Source organism: Eubalaena glacialis, chromosome 4 (genome assembly GCF_028564815.1).
Source record: "Eubalaena glacialis isolate mEubGla1 chromosome 4, mEubGla1.1.hap2.+ XY, whole genome shotgun sequence".
Taxonomy (NCBI): Eukaryota; Metazoa; Chordata; class Mammalia; order Artiodactyla; family Balaenidae; genus Eubalaena; species Eubalaena glacialis.
The window spans coordinates 48,048,884-48,075,141 of record NC_083719.1 but is presented as its reverse complement, the minus strand read 5'-3'; the positions used below and the strand labels follow the sequence as shown (position 1 = coordinate 48,075,141).

At 36.2% G+C, this 26,258-nt stretch overlaps 1 protein-coding gene across 2 annotated transcripts in view; it reads right to left on the bottom strand.

Moving 5' to 3' along the window:
* Window positions 1-26,258, bottom strand: part of NDUFAF2 (NADH:ubiquinone oxidoreductase complex assembly factor 2) — a 189,215-nt gene that overhangs the window by 83,050 nt on the left and 79,907 nt on the right. The window lies entirely within an intron of this gene.

Sequence of the window (26,258 nt, the reverse complement as noted above, 5' to 3'; positions counted from 1 at the left end):
TATGGAGGTTCCTTAAAAAACTAAAAGCAGAGTTATCATACGACCCAGCAATCCCACTCCTGGGCATATATCCAAATTAGAGAAAACTCTAATTTGAAAAGATACACATACTACAATGTTCATAGCAGCACTATTTACAATAGCCAAATATGGAAGTAACCTAAGCGTCCATCAACAGATGAATGGATAAAGGAGATGTGGTATATATATACACTATGGAATATTACTTGGCCACAAAAAAGAATGAAATATTGCCTTTTGCAGCAACTATGGACCTAGAGATTATCATACTAAGCGAAGTAAGTCAGAAAGAGAAAGACAAATACCATGTGATATCACTAATTTGTGGAATCTAAAAACTAATACAAATGAACTTATTTTCAAAACAGAAAGACTCACAGACATAGAAAACAAACTTATGGTTACCAAAGGGGAAAGGGAGGAAAAGGAAGGATTAATTAGGAATATGGGATTAATAGGTACAAACTACTATACATAAAATAGATAAGCAACAAGGATTTACTGTATAGCACAGGGAACTATATTCAATATCTTATGATAAGCTATAATGGAAAACAATCTGAAAAGTATATATATATACATATATATATATAAAACTGAAACACTTTGCCATACACCTGAAACTAATAAAATATTGTAAAACAACTATATGTCAATTAGAAAAAAAAGGCTTGATTATATCCTTTCAAAGCAGCAGCAGCTTTGTCAAAATGGTGATTTCAAAACATATTACTTTGTCATTGAAACTTTGATCCTGAGGAAACCAGGTAAGTTTCTACTTCCCAACAGTTAACAAATGTGCTTGCCTACTCCAGGGAATGCAAGCTAAAACAGAGAAGGTATTGGTAGGTAATGATGAGAGGAGAAGTATGGCTTAACAATGGTCAGACCAGTCAGGGAGAGAAATCTGGGTCTTGCAAAATACCACTTTCTCTTCCCACTCTTAGGCCAACCTTACACTATGCCAAATAGACTGGGTCACATAATTCAAGAAATTGACTTTGTTGCCTGCAAATCTCTCTCCTAAACTACCTGAAATTCTACATTAAAAAATTCCTTCGGGACTTCCCTGCCAGTCCAGTGATTAAGACTCTGCGCTCCCAATGCAGGGGGCATGGGTTCCATCCCTGGTCGTGGAACTAAGATCTCGCATGCCGCAAGGAAGGTGCGGCAAAAAAAAAAAAAAAAAAAAAAAAAATCCTTCAATTGCAGACAAAGAAATTTCTAGGAGTGACTGTGCAGGAGAAAGGGAGTCACAAAAGGGTAGCCTAAGAATACTGAGTGGCTAGTTTTATTTCCTCTGCCTTAGTAATAGTAAGTGAAAGGCTAGGATTTCCTAGACAAGCCATTAATGGCTAATAACTCTGAGATGAGCTCAGGGAATCTCTGCATTTTATTATGGACTCATTTAACTGGGCTGATTTAATCCTAATACAGAGGTTCTCCAAGTTTTATAAAGAGGAGTTACCTTTTGCTTATCTTATCCAATAAATACACAATAGGACAAGGGATTAGTAGTAAAGTCCCCAGGTTATAGGGACAAGAATTAGGGTAAAAGGAGCCTCTAACAATGACAGCTGCATTACTCTCACAGCAGAGGCTCAACATATATACATATATTTTTACTAAAATGCTATTTATATCCACATATATAAACACATCATAATAACAAGAGTTACCATAAATTTAGCATAGACTAAATTTACTAAAGTATGTTTACATGACAATTTTCAAAATGTTTCAAAGAGTCAAAATATCTGTGTCTTCATATATTCCTTACCTAAATACCAGGATGTAAGTATATCTTTTAGCAATAACAAGTACAGAAAAGAAAATTATCGTCTAAAATACGAAATGCTAACAGATGGCCTTCTGAAAGTACATGTGTGTTCTATAAGCTTTTAAGTGTATGTCAATGAAATTTAGTGCATAGGGAGAGAACAGAGAGGTCTACCATTCCAGCAGCACCACTAAATGCATATATAAGTAAGTATATCTATATGTCTGTGACATAAAAATTAACTTTTTATTCCTACCCTCAAGTTTATAAACTTCATTTAAGGTATCCTAAGAGTTTTAAGAATCAAAATTCATACCTATTTGTGTGTATATGGAAAGACAGGAAGAGTAATTCATGAGTTAGTCACAGATAATAGCTGAAAAAAAACCTTTGTTTACAAATAGATGACATCAAAGGTTTATGAAATGCATGTACACATCTTTAGCAATATAAAATAAGGCCATTAATTTATTGAATAAACTCTTGGTAATCAGATATGGGCTTTTCCCTCCAAATAAATTGTTTTAAGACTACTCCATTCTGTACAATTTTTATGAATTGGGAATAAAACTTATGCCTCCCACTGAGTAAGAAATTATGCACAAATTGCACACTTGTTCATGCTAATATGCTTTCACACAAGAGTTGTAAAGACAATCCTACTTCTCATAGCAAAAAAAATTTCCATCTAGTAAATGGAGCAAATTTAAGTACTTACTCAAGTGTCAAAATTTTAGGGTCTAATTTACATTTAAAAATTAACTTAGGGACTTCCCTGGTGGAGGAGTGGTTAAGAATCCGCCTGCCAATGCAGGGGACATGGGTTCGAGCCCTGGTCCGGGAAGATCCCACATGCCGCGGAGCAACTAAGTCCGTGTGCCACAACTACTGAGCCTGCGCTCTAGAGCCCGCGAGCCACAACTACTGAAGCTCGTAAGCCTAGAGCCTGTACTCCTCAACAAGAGAAGCCACCGCAAGGAGAAGCCCACGCACTGCAACGAAGAGTAGCCCCCGCTCGCCGCAACTAGAGAAAGCCCGTGCACAGCAATGAAGACCCAAAGCAGCCAAAGATAAATAAATAAATTTAAAAAAATTAACTTAATAACAAAAACTTTTAATCTAATATATGAATAGGTTTAATAAGTCCTAATACAACAATAAACAATTGACAGTGGTGTACTCAATGAGTATTAAGTAAAACACCATATTTACATGGTGTTTTACTTAATATTAAACAATATTAGATTTATTTAAAACTGTCAAAATAAAAGTTCGAATTCAGGTAGATCATAATGATCAATGGTACACGGATTTAAAGACTGTGTAAGTAACAGTACAATTTCCCAAACTTAAAAAAATGTAAAGCTACCTGCCATTGAACTAATTGCCCTATGAGGATAGCACATTTCCTATTCCTTTATTTAAAAAATATGGAATCCATTCAGTTAAAAGAAAAAAAGGCAAGATTCCCTTTCAGGTATCAGGTAGATGATGGGTTTAGGTAAAAGATGGATTTCATCTGTTCTACTGGGTTTCTGGGATAGAGTAAGAACCCTGGACACAGACTCCGGAAAGAGGAGCTAGAACAGAGAGTCTTCAACTTCAGTCATTCAAGTGCCAGCTTTGCAATTTTGGTCACACTTTGTAGTATTATATTCCTAATATTTTTCTTTAATTTGGCTTGCTTTTTTCTTCAATAATCGCTTTTTACTTTACCCCCCCAAAAAACCCCCATGAAATCACTGACTAAATACACTAGTTGTATTTTGTGTTCAAACATACATAAAACAGATATATCTTAAAAATGTAACAGGCTGTCTTTGTACTTGCTGAAGTCATCTTGTGGACCGCATTTCGAAAACCACACTGGTCTACAGAGACAGGCCCAGCAGAACATACAGTGATACAGGGCATAGGAACCAACATACCAGTAAGAAATTCCTGCGGATAGGAAACGGCTGATGAACATCAAAGTCTTGCTTGGATTGTGCTTACCCTTCATCTCATAAATCCTATGTTATGTACAAACTTATGTTAGGTTTGAAAGAAGAGGGCAGAGATCTTAGAAGTAGGAAGGGCGTGGTACTTGTCTGAGTATATACTTCTCAATAAGTTTGAAAGCATGTTAATGTTCTGTATATTCAAAAAATTAAATCAACATGGATGTGAAAGGGAAAAAAAAAAGGAAATGAAAGCAAACTGAAACAAATAAACTCAACTTTATTTCAGACTAATAACATAACCACACTAAATGGGGAAAGAAAAGAAAGTGGTATGTGCCTATGTACCCTAAGTTTCAGGAAGGAAAAGAACTGCAAACACATCCTGAACTGTTTGTAGTATGTTTGTTTTCTGTAGTGGTATGGGCGAGGCAATTCTGAAACTACTCTAGATATATTATATGATTCAGCAAATGAGTAAATGTGTTAATGTTATTGGAAGCAGGGTTCTCATTGTGGAAGGACATACAGATATGTAATGGGGAAAGGTAAAAAAGTACAGGGGTCAGATTGAAACTGGAGATATCAGTTACTTATGATAAATAAGATAGATAAGTATTTATACACAGATATATGTATTTCCATGTATACATATATATTTTTTTTCCTGGTTCTATTTGCAGAAAGAGCCTAGAAGCAAAGACCCTAATAGCAATAAGGACCCCTAGAGCCCAAATCTTGGCCTCTACGCCATTATCCACCAAAAGAAACCAGGATTCCTCAGGAAAATGGCTGATTCCAGGCCTAGGGCAGGGTGGGTTCAAGATGAGCCTGGAGCATCTTGCTATGTCAGAAAACAAGAGTTCTCAAAAAAGAAAAAAAAAGAAAAGAAAAAACCAATGATAGTAATGATAATAGGGGCCTATCACAAGGACTTAAGGGCCAGCTTAAGGGCCAGCTTAGCCGACACTGGCTAAATCTGGGATAACCTGAGCACCAAAATATTCCAGGAATTATAGACCAGCAATTGTCAAAGTGTGATAGGGAAGTCTGAGGGGTACTTATGACTCTTTTAAGGTGTCTGTGAGGCCAAACCTATTTTAGTAATACTAAGATGTTATTTGTCTCTTTCACTTTGATTTTTTTATGAATGTACAGTGGAGTTTTCCAGAGGCTACATGATACGTGATATAGTAACATACTGAATGAGGAAACAGATATGAAAAATCTAGCTGTCTTTTATTAAGCCACACATTAGGGGATCTGTAAAACAAAGCAATGCTACTCTTTTCTCTAAATGTTTCTGTTTGGGAAAGTATAGTTACTTCTGATCAAAAATATATTCTTTCTGTAAGCATTTATTACATTTATTAGGGTTATTTTTAATGAATTAAACACTTCTAAAATTCTGTTTCAGTTTCAATATGATAAATATTAATACATATCTCATAAACAAAGCTTTTTCAATAATCGTGAAGAGTTTAAAAGGATCCTGAGACCAAAATGCTTAAGAACTATATACCATTGGGGAAAAAAAAAAAAAAAAAGGAAACCATAAAGGCAAACTACTAAAGATATAGATAAATAGATGGATAAATAAATAAATAGAGATAAAGGAGCTGTTGCTTACCACAGTGCTAAAGAGTAAATGTGCAGCAAGTGCCAGAGCTGGAAAATCATCATTTTGTAACCATCTTGATAAAGAATGGTTCTTGCAAGAATCATTAATGGCAGGAGATTTTGTCTTTTGTTTTTTATTTAGAAATAATTTCCCTTTCCTCTACCTACAGTGTGTTCTTACACATTTGAAAGCTGAACAAGACTTACACATTAAAAGGATGGTTGGGTTAGAAATTTATAAAATTTCTAATTTGGTACCTCAAATACTGCCTTCCTAGGGTCTTAGTGACCCTACTGATGAGTAAGACCCTTGACAGGTACCAGTCTGAGGCAGGTGACACCAATGGTCCAGAAGAATGAAACAGCAGACTTAGACATCAGACATCTCTCCTTCCCTGGGCCACTGCTCCTTCCTTAATCCATCCACACAGGCCAGGGAAAATATTTAAGCAGGCTTTAATCTTTAAATTTTGAAGCATCAGAACTCACAAGATATCTATTATAGTGGAAAAGGAATTTTCTTCCATCAGTACCAAATCAAAGGTGAAGGTCTATGTTGGTCGTGACCCACTAGTACGTGTGATCTTGGTGAGGGTTTTCAACCAGCTGTCTACTTCCAGCCCAACATTTCCCACTGGTGGGGCACTGCGAGGAGAGATGAATGGAATTCAGAGGTGACTTTGGGGTGGAAAGAGAGATTGGGCTGAGTAAAGTGACACATCTCTGAGACAGCTATCCCCCTGAAAACAAGCAAGATTCAGGCCTTTGATGCCTGACAGGAGCCCCTGGCTTGGAGGAATAGTAATGAAGTAGGTAGGATGGCCAAGGTAAGACCCTTTCTGTCTGACTGATGTCTGGCCCTTTACCCCAGTGGCAGAGATCAGTGCAAACCAGGTGATAATTCTAAATCAGTTTGTGTGGTGATGTATAAAAGACTGAATTTTGCATACGAAAGGAGGCTTAGAAGTGTCAATGCATAATATATGAAAGTGACGGCTATTGAAAGTCAAGAACCATACTACATATGTTAGATTTGGGGACTTTAAACCTTGTTATTCTGAACCCTTGTAAATTTTGTTTAAAAACATCAATTAAGAGTACTAAAATAAGAATCCTTACACTGAAAGTCATTTTCCCATATGACTTAAAGCATAATCTGACTGAAGTTACTCACATGTAGCATTTTTTTAATTAAGAACCTGCTATGCACCAGGCAATGTTTAGGTGCCTTTCATATGTTATCTCTTATCTTTAAAACAATCTTTCAGAGATGAGGAAAAAGAGGCATCGGGTGATGAGATTATCCAAATATACATGGCTAATTAAAGTAGTATAGCCAGTATTTGTACCTAAGCATTTTTCTGACTCCCAACAGTATGCATTTTCCATTTAAGATTTTAAAATTAGCATTTACAAAGTTTGCACATGGTATCATTACAGATATCCGATTAAAAACTAACATTTTATTCATAACTATCATAAGCTATTATTTTCCCATAGTAATCAAATGAGGCATTCCTACTTGAAAATGTGATGAGTCTATAATTTGACATATTCTACATATATTTATGTGAGCATAGAAGACTATCTCAGCAGGTCTCAGCAGGTAATACTTTTTTAAAAGCAATTAAAGAGAACTCCCAGATAAGCTTTCAGAATTTTTAAGACTGCCAACTAGTTCAATGGACTACCTAAAATCTTATTAGCTTTCCCATTCTTACAGTTTTCCCATAAGGAATCTCAGCTTCTTCTATCTTAGAAAATCCAAACTTATATAAAACACTTGGTTATTCTAAAATGCTTTATATAATATGGTTTAACTTTTCAGGACCCAAAAGCTGAAAGGTCTTAAACTATACCCAGAAAAACAGCTGAAAAATCCCAAGGGACCTATTTCCTGTATTAGCATAAACATTTTGTGGCAAGTTTATAGCACACCAATATTCTTTTGTTTAAATCTGACTTCATCAATTTTTCAAAAGCCATAAATAAAATTTAGGTCTGAAAGTACATAGGAAGAATATCACAATTTGAGAAAAAAGATGAATCTAATGCAAATTGTATCTGTGCTTTCCACATGGACAATAAACTCTTATTTACTATTTATTTTTTTAAGAGTTCCATAGTAATATTATAAGCAAACAAAAATTTAAAGTTCCAAAATGTTATTCAACCAACAAATGTATATTAAAAGAGTCTATTACAATAATCTAGAAAGACTCAAAGTCAAAAATTAAATAGGTTTTCTGATTTCTGATTCTAGTCCCAAATCAAGCACATAAGTCTTAGAAATGTCTAGTATTTTACTTCATTTACTGCTTTTCCATTACTGTGGAAATCAAACATTGAAAATTATTATGTTTTTAAAAATAAAAACACTTAAATGTTATGTAAAAAATCATTTATTTTATAAACTGCAAGGAATTTTTGATTATCAGAAAAAGTGCAGCTGTATTACACTTGCCCCTCACCCCCCAAAAGAGGTAATCATTAAAAAGAAAAATTCAAATGATGGATTTATACTATTTAGTCCATGTAACAATGTGTTCACTTTGAAGAGCTGAAAGAGAAGCAGCCATTTCAGGTTTTGATTGATGTGTAGGAAATCAGTATCTTGAAAGTACTTTATTCATCTAATACATTCTACAATTCTTTGTAAAGCTAAATTATCTTCAATGTATAAAGTATATTTATATTGAGAATTTGAGCATTTAAGAAAATAACACAAAAAACTAACATTAGGTGATTCTGCTGTGACTACATTTGAATCATGACAAATGAGTTAAGTGTCTTAAATACACATAAAAAAGGAAGGAAAATAAAGGGGGGGTAAAAAATTTTTGTAGCCAAATTAAATAGGCTTTAAGCTATTATCATATGGAAATTCCAGGTTTTAAAAAGACTATCTTATAATGAGGAAATTTATGACTGACTGGAAAAAAATTTTCATTTTATAGTGAAAGTTGCTAACTAAACCAAGCAAATTCCAATATGGTACACCCTTAATAAAAAAAGGAAGAGTATATTCTCCTCTCAAAATTAGCAAACACTGGGCTTCCCTGGTGGCACAGTGGTTGAGAATCTGCCTGCCAATGCAGGGGACACGGGGTCGAGCCCTGGTCTGGGAAGATCCCACATGCCGCGGAGCAACTAGGCCCGTGAGCCACAACTACTGAGTCTGCGCGTCTGGAGCCTGTGCTCCGCAACAAGAGAGGCCACGATAATGAGAGGCCCCGCGCACCACGATGAAGAGTGAACCCCGCTCGCCGCAACCAGAGAAAGCCCTCGCACAGAAACGAAGACCCAACACAGCCATAAATAAATAAATAAAATAAATAAATAAATAAATAAATAAATAAATAAATAAATAAGCAAACACTCACAGTGTGGTATAAACCAATATAATCAAGTATTTGATTTCCACTTTGAGAATCCAACTTGAACACTTGGGGCTGTCAATAGAGAGGTAAAGAGAGAAACTGAAGGAATTAATTTTTAAAAGTGGCAAATATTATCAGAATTTAGAGAATTATAAAATTATGCCACTTGTAAAGCTTGGGCCTAGCCCAAACTTTATTTTCACATTTGAAATGTATATGATATGGCTGATTATTTGATTGATTTCTAGATCCAGTTTCACAGAAATCAAATAGTACTTGGTCATCTATCAAAGATCTTAAAAGCATCAAGGACTGCACTGTTAGCTACCATTACTAACTCATAGACTATATGACAGTTTTAAATATGGATAATTTAGTGAAAATAAATAAAGTACATTTTGTGATACATTGGTCTTAATTTTAAAATATACATATTTATTTATTAGTCCGTGAAATTACTAATACCCTTCATTAATCTATTTAATTTGGTTACCATCAGGCACTATTTACTAATGAACAGAAATCTATTCTGATATAGAAAGAGACCACATAATCATTTAATAAAACCTGATATTCATCAGCTTAACAGGAACTGTACTAGTATTTGTGAACCAGATTTCTAAGTATAAAAATTAGGCTCAGTTGGTAAGAGGCAGAGGTGTCAATAATTTTCAAACTCTTGTCTCTAAAAATACCTTCTTTATTAGAGGTTGAATTTATGAAACTGTTCAAAGCAGAGCTTCTCTGGTTGAGGCAGGCAGGCGTCTAAAGTACAACTTACCTTTTCTCTCCTCCCCTTCCCTGGAGGCAACCTCCTCACACTGTTAGAGCCCTAAGGAGTGCTGTGAAAATCACTGATTCAGACCAAGTACTGCACTTCTGAAATTGCGAAATCCATCCATAAACATATATTGGTTCTCTAAACAAAATCAAGATCTTGTGAATAGCAGAAAGACCATCATACTGCTTCTCGCCCTACCATATCTTTCACATAGTTAATCGTGCGATCTGTCACAAACTACTGAGTAATCAGGTGTAAGACAATATAGGATTTTTCCTGCAGTTCCATACCCCAAGGTGATATAGGTCTACTTCAGTTGTGGAGCTATGATTTAAAGCTAGAACCTGACTTAAGGCTTGCTTCCAGTGTTCAGACAGGATTAAGTTCAGTAAGAAATCATTCTCTCACTTTGGAGCAAGAAGTCCTTAGGAAGAGACAAAGGAGTCTGAAAACCAACTCTTCAATTCACAGGTCCTCAAGGAAGCACGTCTCCACTAGAGAAGCATTCTCAATACTTCCTTCAGTCCCTCAGACCTGGAGGCCCCTGTGAAGGTGAAGAGATTGCGGTAGTCTGAGGCCAATCACAAGCAGTGAAAGGAAAGACAGGAAAGAAAATTCCAGCATGAGCAACTTATTTATAGTACCCCATTATTTTAGTCATTAGTTTAAACTTTCTCTATGACAAAACTTTACCTTGGCTAATAACTTATAAAATTAGATGACATAGGGCTTCCCTGGTGGCGCAGTGGTTAAGAATCCGCCTGCCAATGCAGGGGACACGGGTTCGAGCCCTGGTCCGGGAAGATCCCACATGCCGTGGAGCAATTAAGCCCGTGTGCCACAACTAATGAGCCTGTGCTCTAGAGCCTGCGAGCCACAACTACTGAGCCTGTGTGCTGCAACTACTGAAGCCCGTGTGCCTAGAGCCTGTGCTCCGCAACAAGAGAAGCCACCACAATGAGAAGCCCGCGCACCGCAACAAAGAGTAGCCCCTGCTCGCCACAACTAGAGAAAGCCCACGCACAGCAACAAAGACCCAATGCAGCCAAAAATAAAGTAAACAAATAAATAAATTTATTAAAAAAAAAAATTAGATGACATAAATTTTACCTTCATTCTCTACTCCAGATTCACTGGTAGAACGACACGCTAATAAACTGTGATATCACCAAAAGGAAGGCTGTTAGGAGCATGAAAAGGTAAGACTGGTCTCATTTTGCTTGTCAGGGTTGCAATAAAGACCATTCATTCTGCTATTTTTACCTACTTATTCCTTATTTTCCATTGATATTAAAAAAGATAAAGAAAAACAAGTAACAAATAGTGAAGATTTGCGAAATGGTAATATTACTTTAAGATGGGTATCTCCAAAATTACTGTGTACATAAAAGTGGGGACTGTCTCTATTCAAGAGTATACTGGTAATGAATGTCAGGATATTACCTACAAAAGAATCAAATAATTGGACTTAAAAATTCTGTTTTAGTAGTAATAAATGATAAAGCTTAATATTTTTTCCTACTCTTTGTTACTTCTTTTTAAGTTTCCAGCATCTAGAGATGATATAATTTAGTCTAATTTAGCAACATATCAATAACATTTTGTTAATGCGGTTTTATTCATCAGTATTATCTGACTCATTTAGAAGATGAGCAGAATCATATTTATTGAGCAACATTTATATGTATGGTACTTAGTTGACACATACTTCCCACATCCTCCTTTCGCTTTGGGCCTAGAGCAACTTAACTGTTGTATGACAATAGCACCACCTATTGGCTGGCAAAGGGATTGGAATAATCCAAAATACCACCTGCTTCCTTGCCCTTCAGAAAGACTAACGCATAATTTGGGCTCTTCTTTTCTTCACTTATTATTAAACCCACTTGAAAAAAATTTCAGCTGAGTTAAACCCACTTGAAAAAAATTATTTTCTCATATATATCGTCTCTTTTTTTCTCCTTCATCTCTCCTGTTAAAAACCTGTAGAGTTATTGCATCTCTCTTGATTCCATTGCTAACCAATGTGTTTTTGTTAACATGCAGCAATTCAGATAAACTGAGGATTAAAAGGGTTTTGTGAATTATTCTGGAAAATGAAATGTCATTTATAACACAATTACTATTGAAAAATGTATTGAATTTAAGCAAGCTGCTTATGTGGAACTTTGGAATTCAAGTAATTTGTAGGTTGGGAACTTGCTATAATACACAAACATAAAAAAGCATTAAGACTCTCACTGTGGTTTCCAAGGCAAATAAAGGAATAGAATTCTGATACAAAGCACTATTGGATACACCTTTCCCCCTTTTCAGAGCTGATGAACATCTGCCTTGTCCTGTGGAATTTGAATATTGCACTACACACAGTGGAACACTCAAAAATGATGAGATGTATTGCTATTTTGCAGTGGCTCATTAAAGGTACACCAATGATATAGGAGAGAACATTAGATCCCATTATTTTAACTTTATCTCTATGATGAAAATTACCAGAATTACATCTATAACCCTAACCACTTAATGAGCTCCAATCATGAACTTGGATGTCCTTACACTTCTGTTACGCAGAGTTCTATATCTTTCTGTAATACATCCTTAGTATCTAGCCCTTGAGGTTGTCCTATCTTCATGGTAAACCCTATAAGTTCTCATCTGTGGGAATTTTGCGCTGAAGCAGAGAAACATGTAAGATACCCCAAGCTAACTGATCAATATGAAGTCATTTTTGTTGCCAGTACTAATCAAATAGCAAAGGGTTTTGTCCCTTGGCCTTTTCCCTGTGTCTCAGTTCTAGAAACTGCTCCTGAAATCCTGATTTGAGCCCAATTTGTTACAGGCAGGGAAAGGCTGCTTCTTTCTGCCCCATATACATTGTAACCATAACTGCTCTCACCTGTCTGGACAGAGCCTATTCTTGGTAGAAAGACAGACCCTACTCCCTTACACTGATTCCATGGTCTACTGAGACCTGTTTATGGACTAATGCTGATGTCAACTGCCCAGGTTGCCAAGACCTCCTTTTGTCTTGCAAATTACCTGTCCAGGACTCTTTTAATGGCTCCCCAGGACTTGGAAACCTATGGTCTGGCCTGTTTAATCAGTAGTTATGACATCCACCTCTCCTGAGCCTCAACTGCTTTTCCTTTCAAATCTCTCAAATCTTTTGATAGTACTATTATTTTACTCATTTCTTAATTCAAAAACTTCAGTTGTTTCTACAATATGAATACACTTAACATTACATTTTTATGGTTAAATTGGTCAGTATTGTGTTTTTCATCACAAAAATTTTTTCAATTTTTAAAATTTTAAAACAACTTCAATTGATTTTACTACTGCTCCCCTCCCCAACAATGCAAACTTTCAACAAAATACATATACACATATTAATCTTCCTCTAATTTATTCTTTTTATCTCATTATTACACCACCACCCTCACCCAGGCCCTTGTTTCATGCCTATATTAATAGAAAAACCTCTCTAACCATACTATATTGATGTCTATTCTTTATTGTTCAGAAATCCTTTCTTTAGGAAACCATTCATTATTCCATTCCTTTTGATCCTGCTCTGTCCACTGAGTTTGGGTGGGGCTATCACCCCTCCATCTACAAGTAGGAATGTAAACTAAGTCTGGCCACAGTATTACATCCTTTTAGCCCCAAAAAGTATGTCAGGGATGGGCACATGACTCCAGCTGGGCCAATCAGCATGTTCCTAGAACTTTTGCTGGAGCTTCCAAGAAAGACTCCCAACCTCTGTGATCATGAGCTATAAAGACCATACAGACGTGGAACTGCTGAGGCCAGCTACGCTACACTGTGGAGAAAACCTACCTATGAATGAAACCAGTTGAGAGGAAGGTAGAGTCATGTGATAGAGAGAACACACCCTGATGACTGAAGCTATTTTTATTTTTATAAATCAAAAATTAGTCATACTCCTCCAAAATAGTTGTACAGACGATTGATCTCATAGCGAAGTTCTGACTGGAAGGTTGTCCCCTTTTGAATCAGCTGCTACAAAGCTCAGAGTTGCAAGCCTGTGTGCCACAACTACTGAAGCCCGCGTGCCTAGGGCCCACGCTCCGCAACAAGAGAAGCCACCGCAATGAGAAGCCCACGCACCAAAACAAAGAGTAGCCCCCGCTCGCCACAACTAGAGAAAGCCCGCTCAGCAACGAAGACCCAATGCAGCCAAAAATAAATAAATTTATATATATATAAAAAAAAGAATATGCAAACATATTAAAAAAAAAAAAAAAAGCTCAGGGTTGCATTTGTGGTCCACTCGTAGAAAATGTGCAGGTAATTAGAGTTTATATTAAAGCCTCATATCTGGCTCCACTATTCCCTCACCCTGATTTTACTTTCTCCTTTCACTGCAATTTTATGCCTCTATCTTCATCTTTGAGTCTTCAATCTCATGTCTTTTCTGGAAGAAGGAAGAGAATGATCTTATAACACAGTTTTATTGTATCACAACTCTATCACTCTTTCTATACAAAACTTAAGATCCTACTGCATGTATTTTTCTTTTTTTATGTACATATTTTATTTATTTATTTGGTTGAGCCGGGTCTTAGTTGCGGCAGGCGGGCTCCTTAGTTGTGGCTTGCGGGCTCCTTAGTTGTGGCTCACTGGCTCCTTAGTTGTGGCGTGAGAACTCTTATTTGCGGCATCCATGTGGGATCTAGTTCCCTGAGCAGGGATCGAACCCGGGCCCTCTGCACTGGGAGCGCAGAGTCATAACCACTGTGCCACCAGGGAAGTCCCAGCATGTATTTTTCTTAAAAGCAAAAATCCAGATTCTTCACCTCATTTAAAATATATATAACTATAAATGTAGTTATATATAATAAATATTTATTTATATAAATACACACACACACACAAAGTACATAAGTCAAACACTTTACTATATATGGGAGAAAGAAAAAGAAGGTTCAAGTTGCTCACAGTCTGGTTCAGTGATGCCAATATTTTTTCACTATGACTCACATCAGACAGCCTAATGGCCTCACATTCCCAGAGGCATATCAAGACACATGGTATGTACAATTCTCAGCATGATAGCAACAACTTTTCTCCTTGGCTATTACTGATCTGAGACATACTGGTGGTCTCAGCGGTCAGATGGTTAAGAACAGAGATTGACTACAACACAAAGAGACAAGTATAGGAGAGAAAATGCTCTATGCTATACCACACACACAAAAATAAGGTACTCAAAACTGTGGAGTAAAGACGAATGGAAAACTTTTGATAAGAGATACCTATCAAACAGGTGTTAGGCAGGCAAAGGAGGAAGAAAACTGAGATTAGAAGGATCATTCCAGAAAATGGAAAGTTTAAAGGACAATTGGAAAAAATAAAATAAAGGACAATTGGATTTTACACAGGGAAGATGGTGAAAATAATTCTGGGCATTTGAATATACGCTACTTTGTATAGTATGTCATCTTTCTAGCATCACTAAAAAAATCAGCTAATCCATATGATACCATTTTTAGATAAACGAAGCCAATTCCTTCGAAAACCAAAATATTTCCCATCTGACCATTTTAATGAAAATAATGTTTAAATACTTTATGGATTTTTTTTCTGCTTTAGTAAATTAAACACCATTCCATGTACTCACTCTCTCTTTGGATCTCATGCTAACTATAAATAAGTCATTATACAGTTGACCCTTGGACATTGCTCAGGTTAGGGACCATAACCCTCTGTGCAGTCAAAAATCGGCATATAACTTTATAGTCTGCCCTCCATGTACATGGGTCCTCTGTATCTGCAGATTCAATTGATCACGTATAGTACTGTAGTATTTACTATCAAAAAAATTCACATATAAGTGTACTCGTGCAATTCAAATCTATGTTGTTCAAGGATCAACTGTATATCGTACTTTAACATAAGTAGGTCCTACTGAGATTGTTTTTTTGACTTAGAAACTATCCCACTATATTATAGTAATCCAGTTATTTCTTATTGCCAATCAGTATTACTGCCTCTAACTACTGTCTATCACCTTTTTACCTATCTTTTATGTGTAGAAAATTATGGGGAAAATTGGCAGAGAAAGGAATATTATCAAGCTTGCTAAAACGCTAATCTGTTTTTGCACACTACACCAAGTTAGCAGCTCTGCTCTGAGGATAGCTGTATTCTGTATAATGTTCAAAATACATAAATTTTGTGATTTACTTTTTTTCACACTACCTCGAAAAGATTTTGTTTTGGTCAATACCCAGGCATGTTTTCCTGACTTCTCAAGCTTTCATAAACCTCCCTCAAGGACTATCATTTGGGGTATAATGGATTAGAAAAGAGTCAATTGGCACGATATTAAAATTTAGACTTTTCCCATAATCTCAAAACAAGATTGTACATTCCATAATAATGTTCTCTGTGTTAAAGTTTGGTTTAAAATATACTACTCTACCTCACACCTATTAAGATAGCTACTATTAACACCCCCCCAAAAAACTAATAAACAAAAAAATGGAAAATAACAAGTGTCAGCAAGGATGTGGACAAACTGGAACCCTCATGCACTGCTGGTAGAAATGTAAAATGGTACAGATGCTATGGAAAACATTATGGTTCTCCTCAAAAAATTAAAAATTGACTTATCATATGATCCAGGAATTCCACTTCTGGGCATATAACCAAAAGAATTGAAAGCAGGGTCTTAAGAGATATGTGTATACCCGTGTTCATAGCAGTATTACTCACAACAGACAACAGGTGGAAAGAACCCAAGAGTCCATTGACAGATTAATGGATAAACAACATTTGTGGTATACAGATACAATGAAATATTACTCACCCTTAAAAAGGAAGGAAATTCTGACACATGTTACAACATGGAAGAACCTTGATGACATTATGCTAAGTGAAATAAACCAGTCACAAAAAGACAAATACTGTATGATTCTACTTATATGAGGTACCTACTTTCTTCTATGTTCATAGAAATAGAAAATAGAATGGTGGTTGCCAGGGACAAATGGGGAAGGAAGGGAAAGGAAAGTTTTTGTTTAATGGGTATAGAGTTCAGTTTTTCAAGATGAAAAGAGTTTGGGAGATTGGTTGTACAATAATGTGAATGTACTTACTACTACTAATCTGTACACTTAAAAATGGTTAAGATGGTAAATATTATGTGTATTTACCACAGTTACATATATGTGTGTGTGTGTGTGTGTGTGTGTGCACAAGCATATAAAATTTACAGTTTTGTAGCCCTGTTTTGACAATTCTTCAACTTTTGTTAACTAAGGAGTAGTCCCCTCAAAGGAAGTGAATGGACACATTTAAAAGGTTTGGGGTTTATCACAGAAGTAAGAACAAGCATGTTTTTCTATATATTTCATCTGTAGCTTTTTCTCCAAGTGAATTACAAACTCCTATGTATAAACACAGTGTCTTCTGCTTATTGTAGACAGTCAATATTCTATGCCAGGCAAATAGAAAGCAATTAATGCTGGTTGACTTAAGAATGTTTGGGTAGCATGTTACTCATATCTCCAAATTTTCACCATATAATTTTAAAATACACTAGAACTGAAAGGAAACTTGGGAGATCCTAATAGAATCATCATCAAGCCATTTCTTAAGGCTCTTAAAAACCAAGGAATGGAAACTTAATTCCTTCATCACTCATTCAAAGACATTATGCATTAGATTAAAAAATGTCCTCATAAAATGTTGTGGAACTAGACAGAGGTAATGGTTGCACAACAATGTGAATTAACTAAATGCCACTTAAATATAAACTTGAGTCAAGGACAAACAATTCGTTGGCAGAGAAAATGGAATTTAAATTCTGGTCCATATGACTTTAAAGCCTGTGCATGTACCATTTTCTACTACCCTGTAGTGTCAACAAATATACAACCAAAGGAGTTAAACTGCTTTATATAACTAAAATGTAAGTTTGGGTATGTTGAATACTTGTCAAGAGCACAGTTAGCTGTGATAGAGGATAAAAATCCACGTCTTACTCCTTAAATACCTTTTTAGCACTTGATGAGATCCTAAATTACATGGACTAAAAACAACTTTTCCCTAGAAGTGAGTTTTTTTTATTTAAATCTTTCTTAATAAAGGAAACTCTTTATATCAAGGAAGACTGGGTTTATAAAAAATTACTATGTCCTCTTGTGACATATTTATACTATTTTTAATAAAGGGCTACTTGAATATACTGACTCAAATAGCATACAATTAGAGGCTATAATACCACAGGGATATATTTGATCTTTAAAATTGCCAAATTAAAATCCTTTCTATATATATTACAAAGAATACAAAATTCTGATATAAGTCAAAAATGCTTAATTTTGTAGATTCATATGTATAGCTTTTTTAATATACCTTGGCTCCCACAGAGAGATGGTAGGGGCGGATAGTTTTACTTTGCATGTTGTGTCAAAAGCAACTTGAGACACAACCCACAAACCCTAAAAAAGCAGATCCGATTGTGAATGTTCCTCTGCCACCACTCCCTTCTCAAATCACCCATCTTAATCCACTCTGGTTAGACTCTGGTGTCCTTAGAGTCTCAAAGATGATGTAATATTTTGCACTGCCTCATTGCTTCTACCAAAAGGATGAGTAACATCTAAATCACAAAGAAGAATGAGGAATGACACTTCTCCACTACAACATCTTCAAGAAAAAAACACAAAGGTTACAGGAAGACTTCTTATTCAGGTGTTAGGATTAAGATCAACTTTTCTTAGATTGAGAAATAAGGTGATTAGCCCAGGTATAATGGTGTGAAGAGAGCTGCCTGGGATATAGCTTTTGACAACACTAACTTCTCAATGCAAACTATTAAACATTTCCATTACCTGTACCCTTAGGAAAATTCATTTATCCAAAAAGAATCTTAATTTTATAACTCTAATGTCTCATTCTTTTTTTAAAAAAAAAAATATATATATATATTTATTTATTTATTTAGGCTGAGTCGGTTCTCAGTTGCGGCATGCGGACTTCTTAGTTGCGGCATGTGAACTCTTAGTTGCGGCATGTGAACTCTTAGTTGCGGCGTGCATGTGGGATCTAGTTCCCCAACCAGGGATCGAACCCGGGCCCCCTGCATTGGGAGCGTGGAGTCTTACCCACTGGACCACCAGGGAAGTCCCTAATGCCTCATTCTTCACTTCATATAAAACAAAACCTGTCCATGCCTTTGAAATAGTTCAAGGCACCCTATCTGATTAAAAAGCATCCACATTTTAAACTCAATCTCCTTTTCAAAAAGTTTAATCTGAGTAAGCACTAACCCCAGGATACAAAAATAATTTGACAACTGAGTTATTCTGCAAGAAACGATATGAATATTTATGTTTTTTTATTTAAAATGGATAAACAAGAAAACATATCTCCTCAGGTGAAAGCCATTCAAACATAATTTCAAAACTCTCCAAATTGTAAAGGGAAAAAAGAGCCAAGGGAATGAATTTTTAAACTTAGTTCCAGAACATATTAGGAATTTAAAAAAATATTAGAACTAGGTCTTATTCAGATACACACTTAAATTTGTAATATGAAAAAGAAATGAATTCATTCGTCAATAATGAGAAGGCAATTTTGCAGGGAAAAATATGAAAAGAAATAAGTCTATCTTGATTTTTTTCACTTCCTGTTTAATAAATTGCTTTGAAAGTAAACTTTCTTTGTTCTTTTATTCCATCTTCCATGAAATAAGGACTATAAAATCATTAATAAATGGGTAGAAAGGCTTTCCTTTAACCACAGTGACAGTATATACCCTTACATAAATGCCACTTAAGCTGACTCTAGGCATACACAGCACCACCAAACACTCCATTTCACTCCCTTTACTTTTCCTGACCTGACCTTAATATCTCAGTAGGAAACCCTACTGGGATGAGATACTATTCTGGGAATAGTTGGGTCGATTCTTTTTTAGGTTGTGTGCTCTGCGGAAGGTTATAATCCTACCTGACAAAGACAATGTTCTAGTCATGGTTTAAACAACATGAAACATCAGAGAGAAAAATGTGGTTGTTACAGCACTGAGGTTCACAGGTAGTATGCATCTAGTACAAACTGTGGGTTGGTTCAGAAATTACTGAGGTCTACCCTCATTTCAAACAGTTATGGCAGTGTTTTACTTTGCAGGTCTCTACAAATAGCTAAGATTACCTTGACACCAGCTAAGCTGAAAAACAAATGCTGAATAAACGTAGATGTTTTTTTACACTGCATAGGCAATTGGTTAAGAGCACAGATACTGGAGCCAGACCACATGGATCTGCAATTTACCAGGTTATATTCTTTAGTACTACTTGAATTCCCTGTGCCCCACTGTCTCTATCTATAAAACAGGACAAATAAGATAAAATATGATAACAGGATAATTTAGTGACTTGGCACTTAGTATTACATGTATTACCTATTACTATAAATTATTCTGTTGGTTGATTATAGTTTAAAAATCATACAAGCCAAATAAAGAGTTTTTTTATATTGAACTTAAAGAGATAACATTCAGATATTGCATGAAGCCTCAAAAGAGAAGCAACACAGAAGTTTTAGTGCTCTCCCTAGGGTGTTATGAGGCTAGTGAGAGTAGAAGGTTTTCACCAGAGTGTAAGATTATGTTTAAGAACTGGCAGTTTTGCTGCTGAAGGGGAGTGGTAGGCAAGGGGAAGTTCTGACACTCTTGAAGTTCTGATTAGCCTGGTGCCCTGTAGAGTCTGGTGACTTCAGGATCAAAGGAGCAACTCAGAAAAGTCGGTAGGAAGTTCAAAGGTGAGGTGGCCAAGATGGAGAAGAAGGAAGACCCTGAGCTCACATCCTCCAAATGGACACATCAAAATTACAGCTACTTACAGAGCAACTATCCATGAGAACAACCTGCAAACTAGCAGAAAAGATTTTCCACAACTAAAGACATAAAGAAGGAACCACAAAGAAACAGGAAGGAGGGGTAGAGATGTGGTAGTCAAGACCCACAGTCCTTGGTAGGCGACCTACAAACAGGAGGATAATCACAATTGTAGAGGTTCTCCTCAAGGAGCAAGGGGTCTGAGCCCCACAGTGTGCTCCCTTGCCTGGGGGTCCTGCACTGGGAAGATGAGCCCCCAGAACATCCAGCTTTGAAGGTCAGTGGGGCTTGTGTACAGGAGAGCCAGAGGGCTGTAGGAAGTAGATATTCCACTCTTAAAGGGAACATGCAAAATTTCACATTCTCTGAGTCCTAGCACAGAGGCAGTCATTTAAAGAAACTTGGTGGACTTCCCTGGTGGTCCAGTGGTAAAGAATCTGCCTTCCAATGCAGGGGATGCGGGTTCAATCCCTGTTTGGGAAACTAAGATCCCACATGCTGCAGGGCAACTAAGCCCACACACCACAACTACTGAGCTTGCATGCCTCAGTGAGAGGGCTTGTGTGCCGCAACTAGAGCCCACGTGCCCTGGAGCCTGCACGCCACAACTAGAGAGAGAAAATCCACATGCCACAACTAGAGAGAAGCCCGCGCACCACAACGAAGAGCCCACACCACAATGAAAGATCCCACGTGCCACAACTAAGACCCGATGCAGCCAAAAAAATAAAGTAAAATAAAATAAAATAAAGAAAATAAAACTAACTAACTAAATAAATATTTTTTAAAAAAGAATAGGAAAAAACATAAAGATACTTGGGTCACACACACTTGCAGATCTTGGAGAGCTCCTAGAGAGGCAGGAGGCTACTGGGACTCCCCCTGGGCACACAGATGCAGGCGGCAGCCATTTTGGGGAGTTTCTGTTCCACCACAAGGACAGTGGGGCTGGCAAGCACCATCCTGGAGTCCTCCTTCTAGACTATTAGTGATGGGGGCTTACTCGTCCACCAGCAGGCCAGCACCAGTTCCGGACTATCCTGGGTCGAGCATCCAGCTGCATGGCAATCTAGCCCTGACCACCAGAAGGCTGGCGCTAGCCCCAGGACCCCCCAGGCCCCCACAGTCAGTGGTGCTGTGATGCAGCTCCACCCACCAGAGGGCCAGCAGCCATAGCACAAGGCAGGTATTAGCAGCCAACCAGGCCAGGGGCCAATACCACCTACAGACACACCCACAGTAGTCAGCTCTGCACAACAGAAGGGCCCATGCAGCCCACATAGGAGGCACCCCTAAAGCATACAACTCTGGTAACGAGAGGAGAATGTGCTACTGAGCCCCACTGGATGTCTCTGCCCCATTGGACATCTCCTACAAAAGGCAATTTCTCCAAGATTGAGAAATGTAACCAACCTACCTAATACATAGAAATAAACACACTGACTTATGCAAAATGAGGAGGACAGAGGAATATGTTCCAAATGATGGAACAAGACAAAACCCCAGAGGAACTAAAGCGAAATGGAGATGAACAATCTACCTGATAACGAGTTCAAGGTAATGATGCTCAATGAACTAGGGAGAACGGATGAACACAGCAAGATGTTTTACAAAGAATTAGAAACTATAAAGAAAAACCAAACAAAGTTGAAAATACAATGACTGAAATAAAAAATACACTGGAAAGAATAGTAGATTAGATGACATAAAGAAATAAATTCATCAACTGGAAGACAGAAGTGAAAATCACCCAAACTAAAAAGAAAACAGTATTTAAAAAAATAGGATAGTTTAACAGGCCTCTGAGACTAACATTCACATTATAGGTATCCCAGAAGGAGAAGAGAAAGAGAAAGAGGAAGGGAACTTATCTGAAGAAATTATAGGTGAAAACTTCCCTAACCTGGGAAAGGAAACAGACAGCCAGGTGCAGGAAGCAAAGAGAGTCAGTCCCAAACAAGATGAACCCAAAGAAGTCCACACCAAGAAACGTTATAATTAAAATAGCAAAAATTAAAGATAAAGAGAGAATCTTAAAAGCAGCGAGGAAAAACAACAAGTTATGTACAAGGGAACTCACATACAGCTAGCAGCTTACTTCTCAGCAAAAACTGCAGGCTGGAAGGGAGTGGTGTGATATACTGAAAATGATAAAAGGGAAAAAACTACAACCAAGAATACTCTACCTGGCAAGGTTTTTATTCAGCTTTGATAGAGAGATCAAAATTTTACAGACAAACAAAAGCTAAGAGTTTAGCACCACCAAACCAGCTTTACAACAAACGTTAAAGGGAGTTCTTTAAGTGGAAAAGAAAAAAAAAAAAAAACTAAAAATAATGAAAATTTAAAAAGGAAAAATCCCATTGGTAAAGGTAAACATACAGTAAAGATAGTAGATCAACCACTTATAAAGCTAGGAGGAAGGTTTAAAGAAAAAATTAGTAAAATTAAAAGACTACTATATCCACAATTAGTAGTCAAGGGATACACAAAACAAAAAGATGTAAAATTTGTCAAAAACATCAAACGTGTTGGGAATAAAAATGCAGAATTGTTAGAATATGTTCAAACTTAAGAGATCAGCCAACTTAAAATAATCATACACACACACACACACACACACACACACACACACACACACACACATCTCATGGTAACCACAAACCAAAAATCTATAATGGATACAAACCCACAAAAAAGAAAGGAATCCAAACACAGCACTGAAGACAGTTACCAAATCACGAGGGAAGAGAGCAGAAGAAGAAAGAAACAACAACAACAAGAAAACTATAAAAACAATCAGAAAACAATGAACAAAATGGCAATAGGTACATATCTATCAATAATTACTTTAAATGTAAGTGGACCGAACGCTCCAATCAAAAGACAGAGTGGCTGAATGGATAAAAAAAAAAAAAAAGACCCATATATATGTTGCTTACATGAGACTCACTTCAGATCTAAAGACACACACAGACTGAGAGTGAGGGGATGGAAAAAACTATTCCATGCAAAGGGAAACAAAAAGAAAGCTGGGGTAGCAATATTTATATCAGACAAAATAGACTTTAAAACAAAGACTGTAACAAGAAAACAAAGGACACTGCATAATAATTAAGGGATCAATCCAATAAGATATAATAATTGTAAATATATATGCACCCAACATAGGAACACTTAAATACATAAATCAAATATTAACAAATATAAAGGGAGAAAGTGACAGTAACACAATAATAGTAGGGGACTTTAACACTCCATTTACATCAATAGACAGATCATCCAGACAGAAAATCAATATGGAAATACTGGCTTTAAATGACACATTAGACCAGATGTACTTAATAGATATATACAGAACATTTCAACCAAAAGCAGGTGAATACACATTTTTTTTCCAAATGCACATGGAACATTCCTCAGTATCACAAGCTAGTCCACAAAACAAGACTCAGTAAATTTAAAAAGACTGAAATCACATCACGTATCTTTTCCAACCATAATGCTATGAGACTAGAAATCAACTGCAGAAAACACAAACACATGGAGGCTAAACAATATGCTACTAAACAACTGATGGATCACTGAAGAAATCAAAGAGAAAATCAAAAAATATCTAGAGACAAATGAAAGTAAAAACACAACGATCCAAAACATATGGGACGAGCAAAAGCAGTTCTAATAGGGAAGTTTACAGCAATACAAGCTTACCTCAGGAAACGAGAAAAATCTCAAATAAACAACCTAAACTTACACCTAAAGCAACTAGAGAAAGAAGAACAAACAAAACCCAAAGTTAGTAGAAGGAAAGAAATCATAAAGATCAAGCAGAAATAAGTGAAATAGAGACTAAGAAAACAATAGAAAAGATCAATGAAACTGGTTCTTTGCAAAGATAAACAAAACTGATAAACCTTTAGCCAAACTCATCAAGAAAAAAAGTGAGAGAGCCCAAATCAATAAAATCAGAAATAAAAGCGGGGAAGTTTCAACTGACACCACAGAAATACAAAGGATCATGAGAGATTACTGTGAACAATTATACACAATAAAATAGATGACATAAGTGGATGAATTCCTAGAAACATACAATATTCCAAGACTGAACCAGAAAGAAAAAAAAAATATGAACAGACCAGTTACCAGTAATGAAACTGAATCAGTAATTTAAAAAATTCCCGACAAACAAAAGTCCAGGACCAGATGCCATCGATAGATGATGGATAAAGAACACACGATATATTAGTCAGCCATAAAAAAGAATAAAATATTGCCATCTGCGAAAACATGGATGGATCTGGAAGGTATTATGCAGAGTGAAATTAGTCAGAGAAATACCATATGATTCCACTTATATGTGGAATCTAAAAAACAAATAAACAAACATAACAAAAGAGAAACAGATTCATAGATACAGAGAACAAACTGGTGGTTGCTAGATGGAAGAGGGATGGGGGAATGAGCAAAATAGGTGAGGGAGATTAAGAGGTACAAACTTCCAGTTATAAAATAAATCAGTCAAGGTACTTAATGTACAGCCTAGGGAATACAGTCAATATTATTTCACTTATATGCTATGACAAATAAGAAATATATAGCAAAATGGATATCAGAGACTACGGTTAAATATAACTGTAAGAAGTCAAAATGTGCAGAGGAACCCACAAAATAGTCTCTGGGGCCTAGGGAAAGCAAACCCTTATATTTTGGGGATGCCTTATTTGAAGTTTAATATTTCAGACATGAATATTAAAAAAAAAATCTTCAATTGGGAAAGGCCTTTCTATAAATGACAACCCAGAAACTTTAACGAAAAGTGCTGCACAATTTTCTTTATAAAAAACTTTTAGGGAGCAAAAAAAAAATACCATTAAACAAAGTCAAAAGACCAAAGAAAAAATTGGAAAAAAAAAAAAAAAGATGTTTAACCAATTAAAAATCAAAGGGCTGTAAAGCATTTATACTCCAATAAAAACAAAATCAAAGGGCTAAATGTTTCTAATATACAAATAGGTTGAACAAAAAAGGAGAACAAACATAAAATTATGAACAAAGGACATTAATAGTCTTTATATAGGAGAGAAGTATATAAATACGCAGATAGAGATGCACAACCTCATTAAAAATTAAAGAAGCATAGATTAAAAAGAAATTCTCCTCCAGGGCTCCAGAGCTCTTTCCCTACCAAAGTATCTGAAGAGGCCACATGTTCTAGATGTTGCAGCAACAATATGGTGGAATCTCTCCATCAGCCTGGATCCCTAAGTGGAACTGACAACATTCTCACCCCCAACCTGGAGTAGGCAACTGAGAAAGAAATCTCTGTCATATAAATCACTGGAATTTCAATGGTTATTCTGTTCTAACTTGTATAAACACACCCCAAATTGCAAAGTGGTTATTTCAAAGGGTTGAGGAAGGATTATGTTAGACTTTTGACGTCTATATTAAATATTTTTATTTTTGTATTACTTTTATAATTAGAAAAAAATTAAAAGGTAAAAATATAAAAATAAAACACTGACATCCAAAGTATCAATACAAACACTGGTAACAATTCCCACAGATGTGCACTACTTCATTTGAAGAATTATTTCTTATTTAGGTTAACACATCCTTCTCTAAAAGACTGCCTACAGAGAAGGCATCCTTCTATTCATAAATGGCTTTTGGTAGGGCCATATTGGATTTATTACCAACATTCAGGCCCCAAAGATGATTATTTCCATTGAATACACAGAATTGGGGTGGGATACACAGAAAAATGTTCAAAGATAAAAAAGAAAGGCCATGTTTCACTAGACGAGTAAGTACCTTGATAAGAAAAATAAGTTCATATTAAGAAAGCACCTAAACTGCTGGT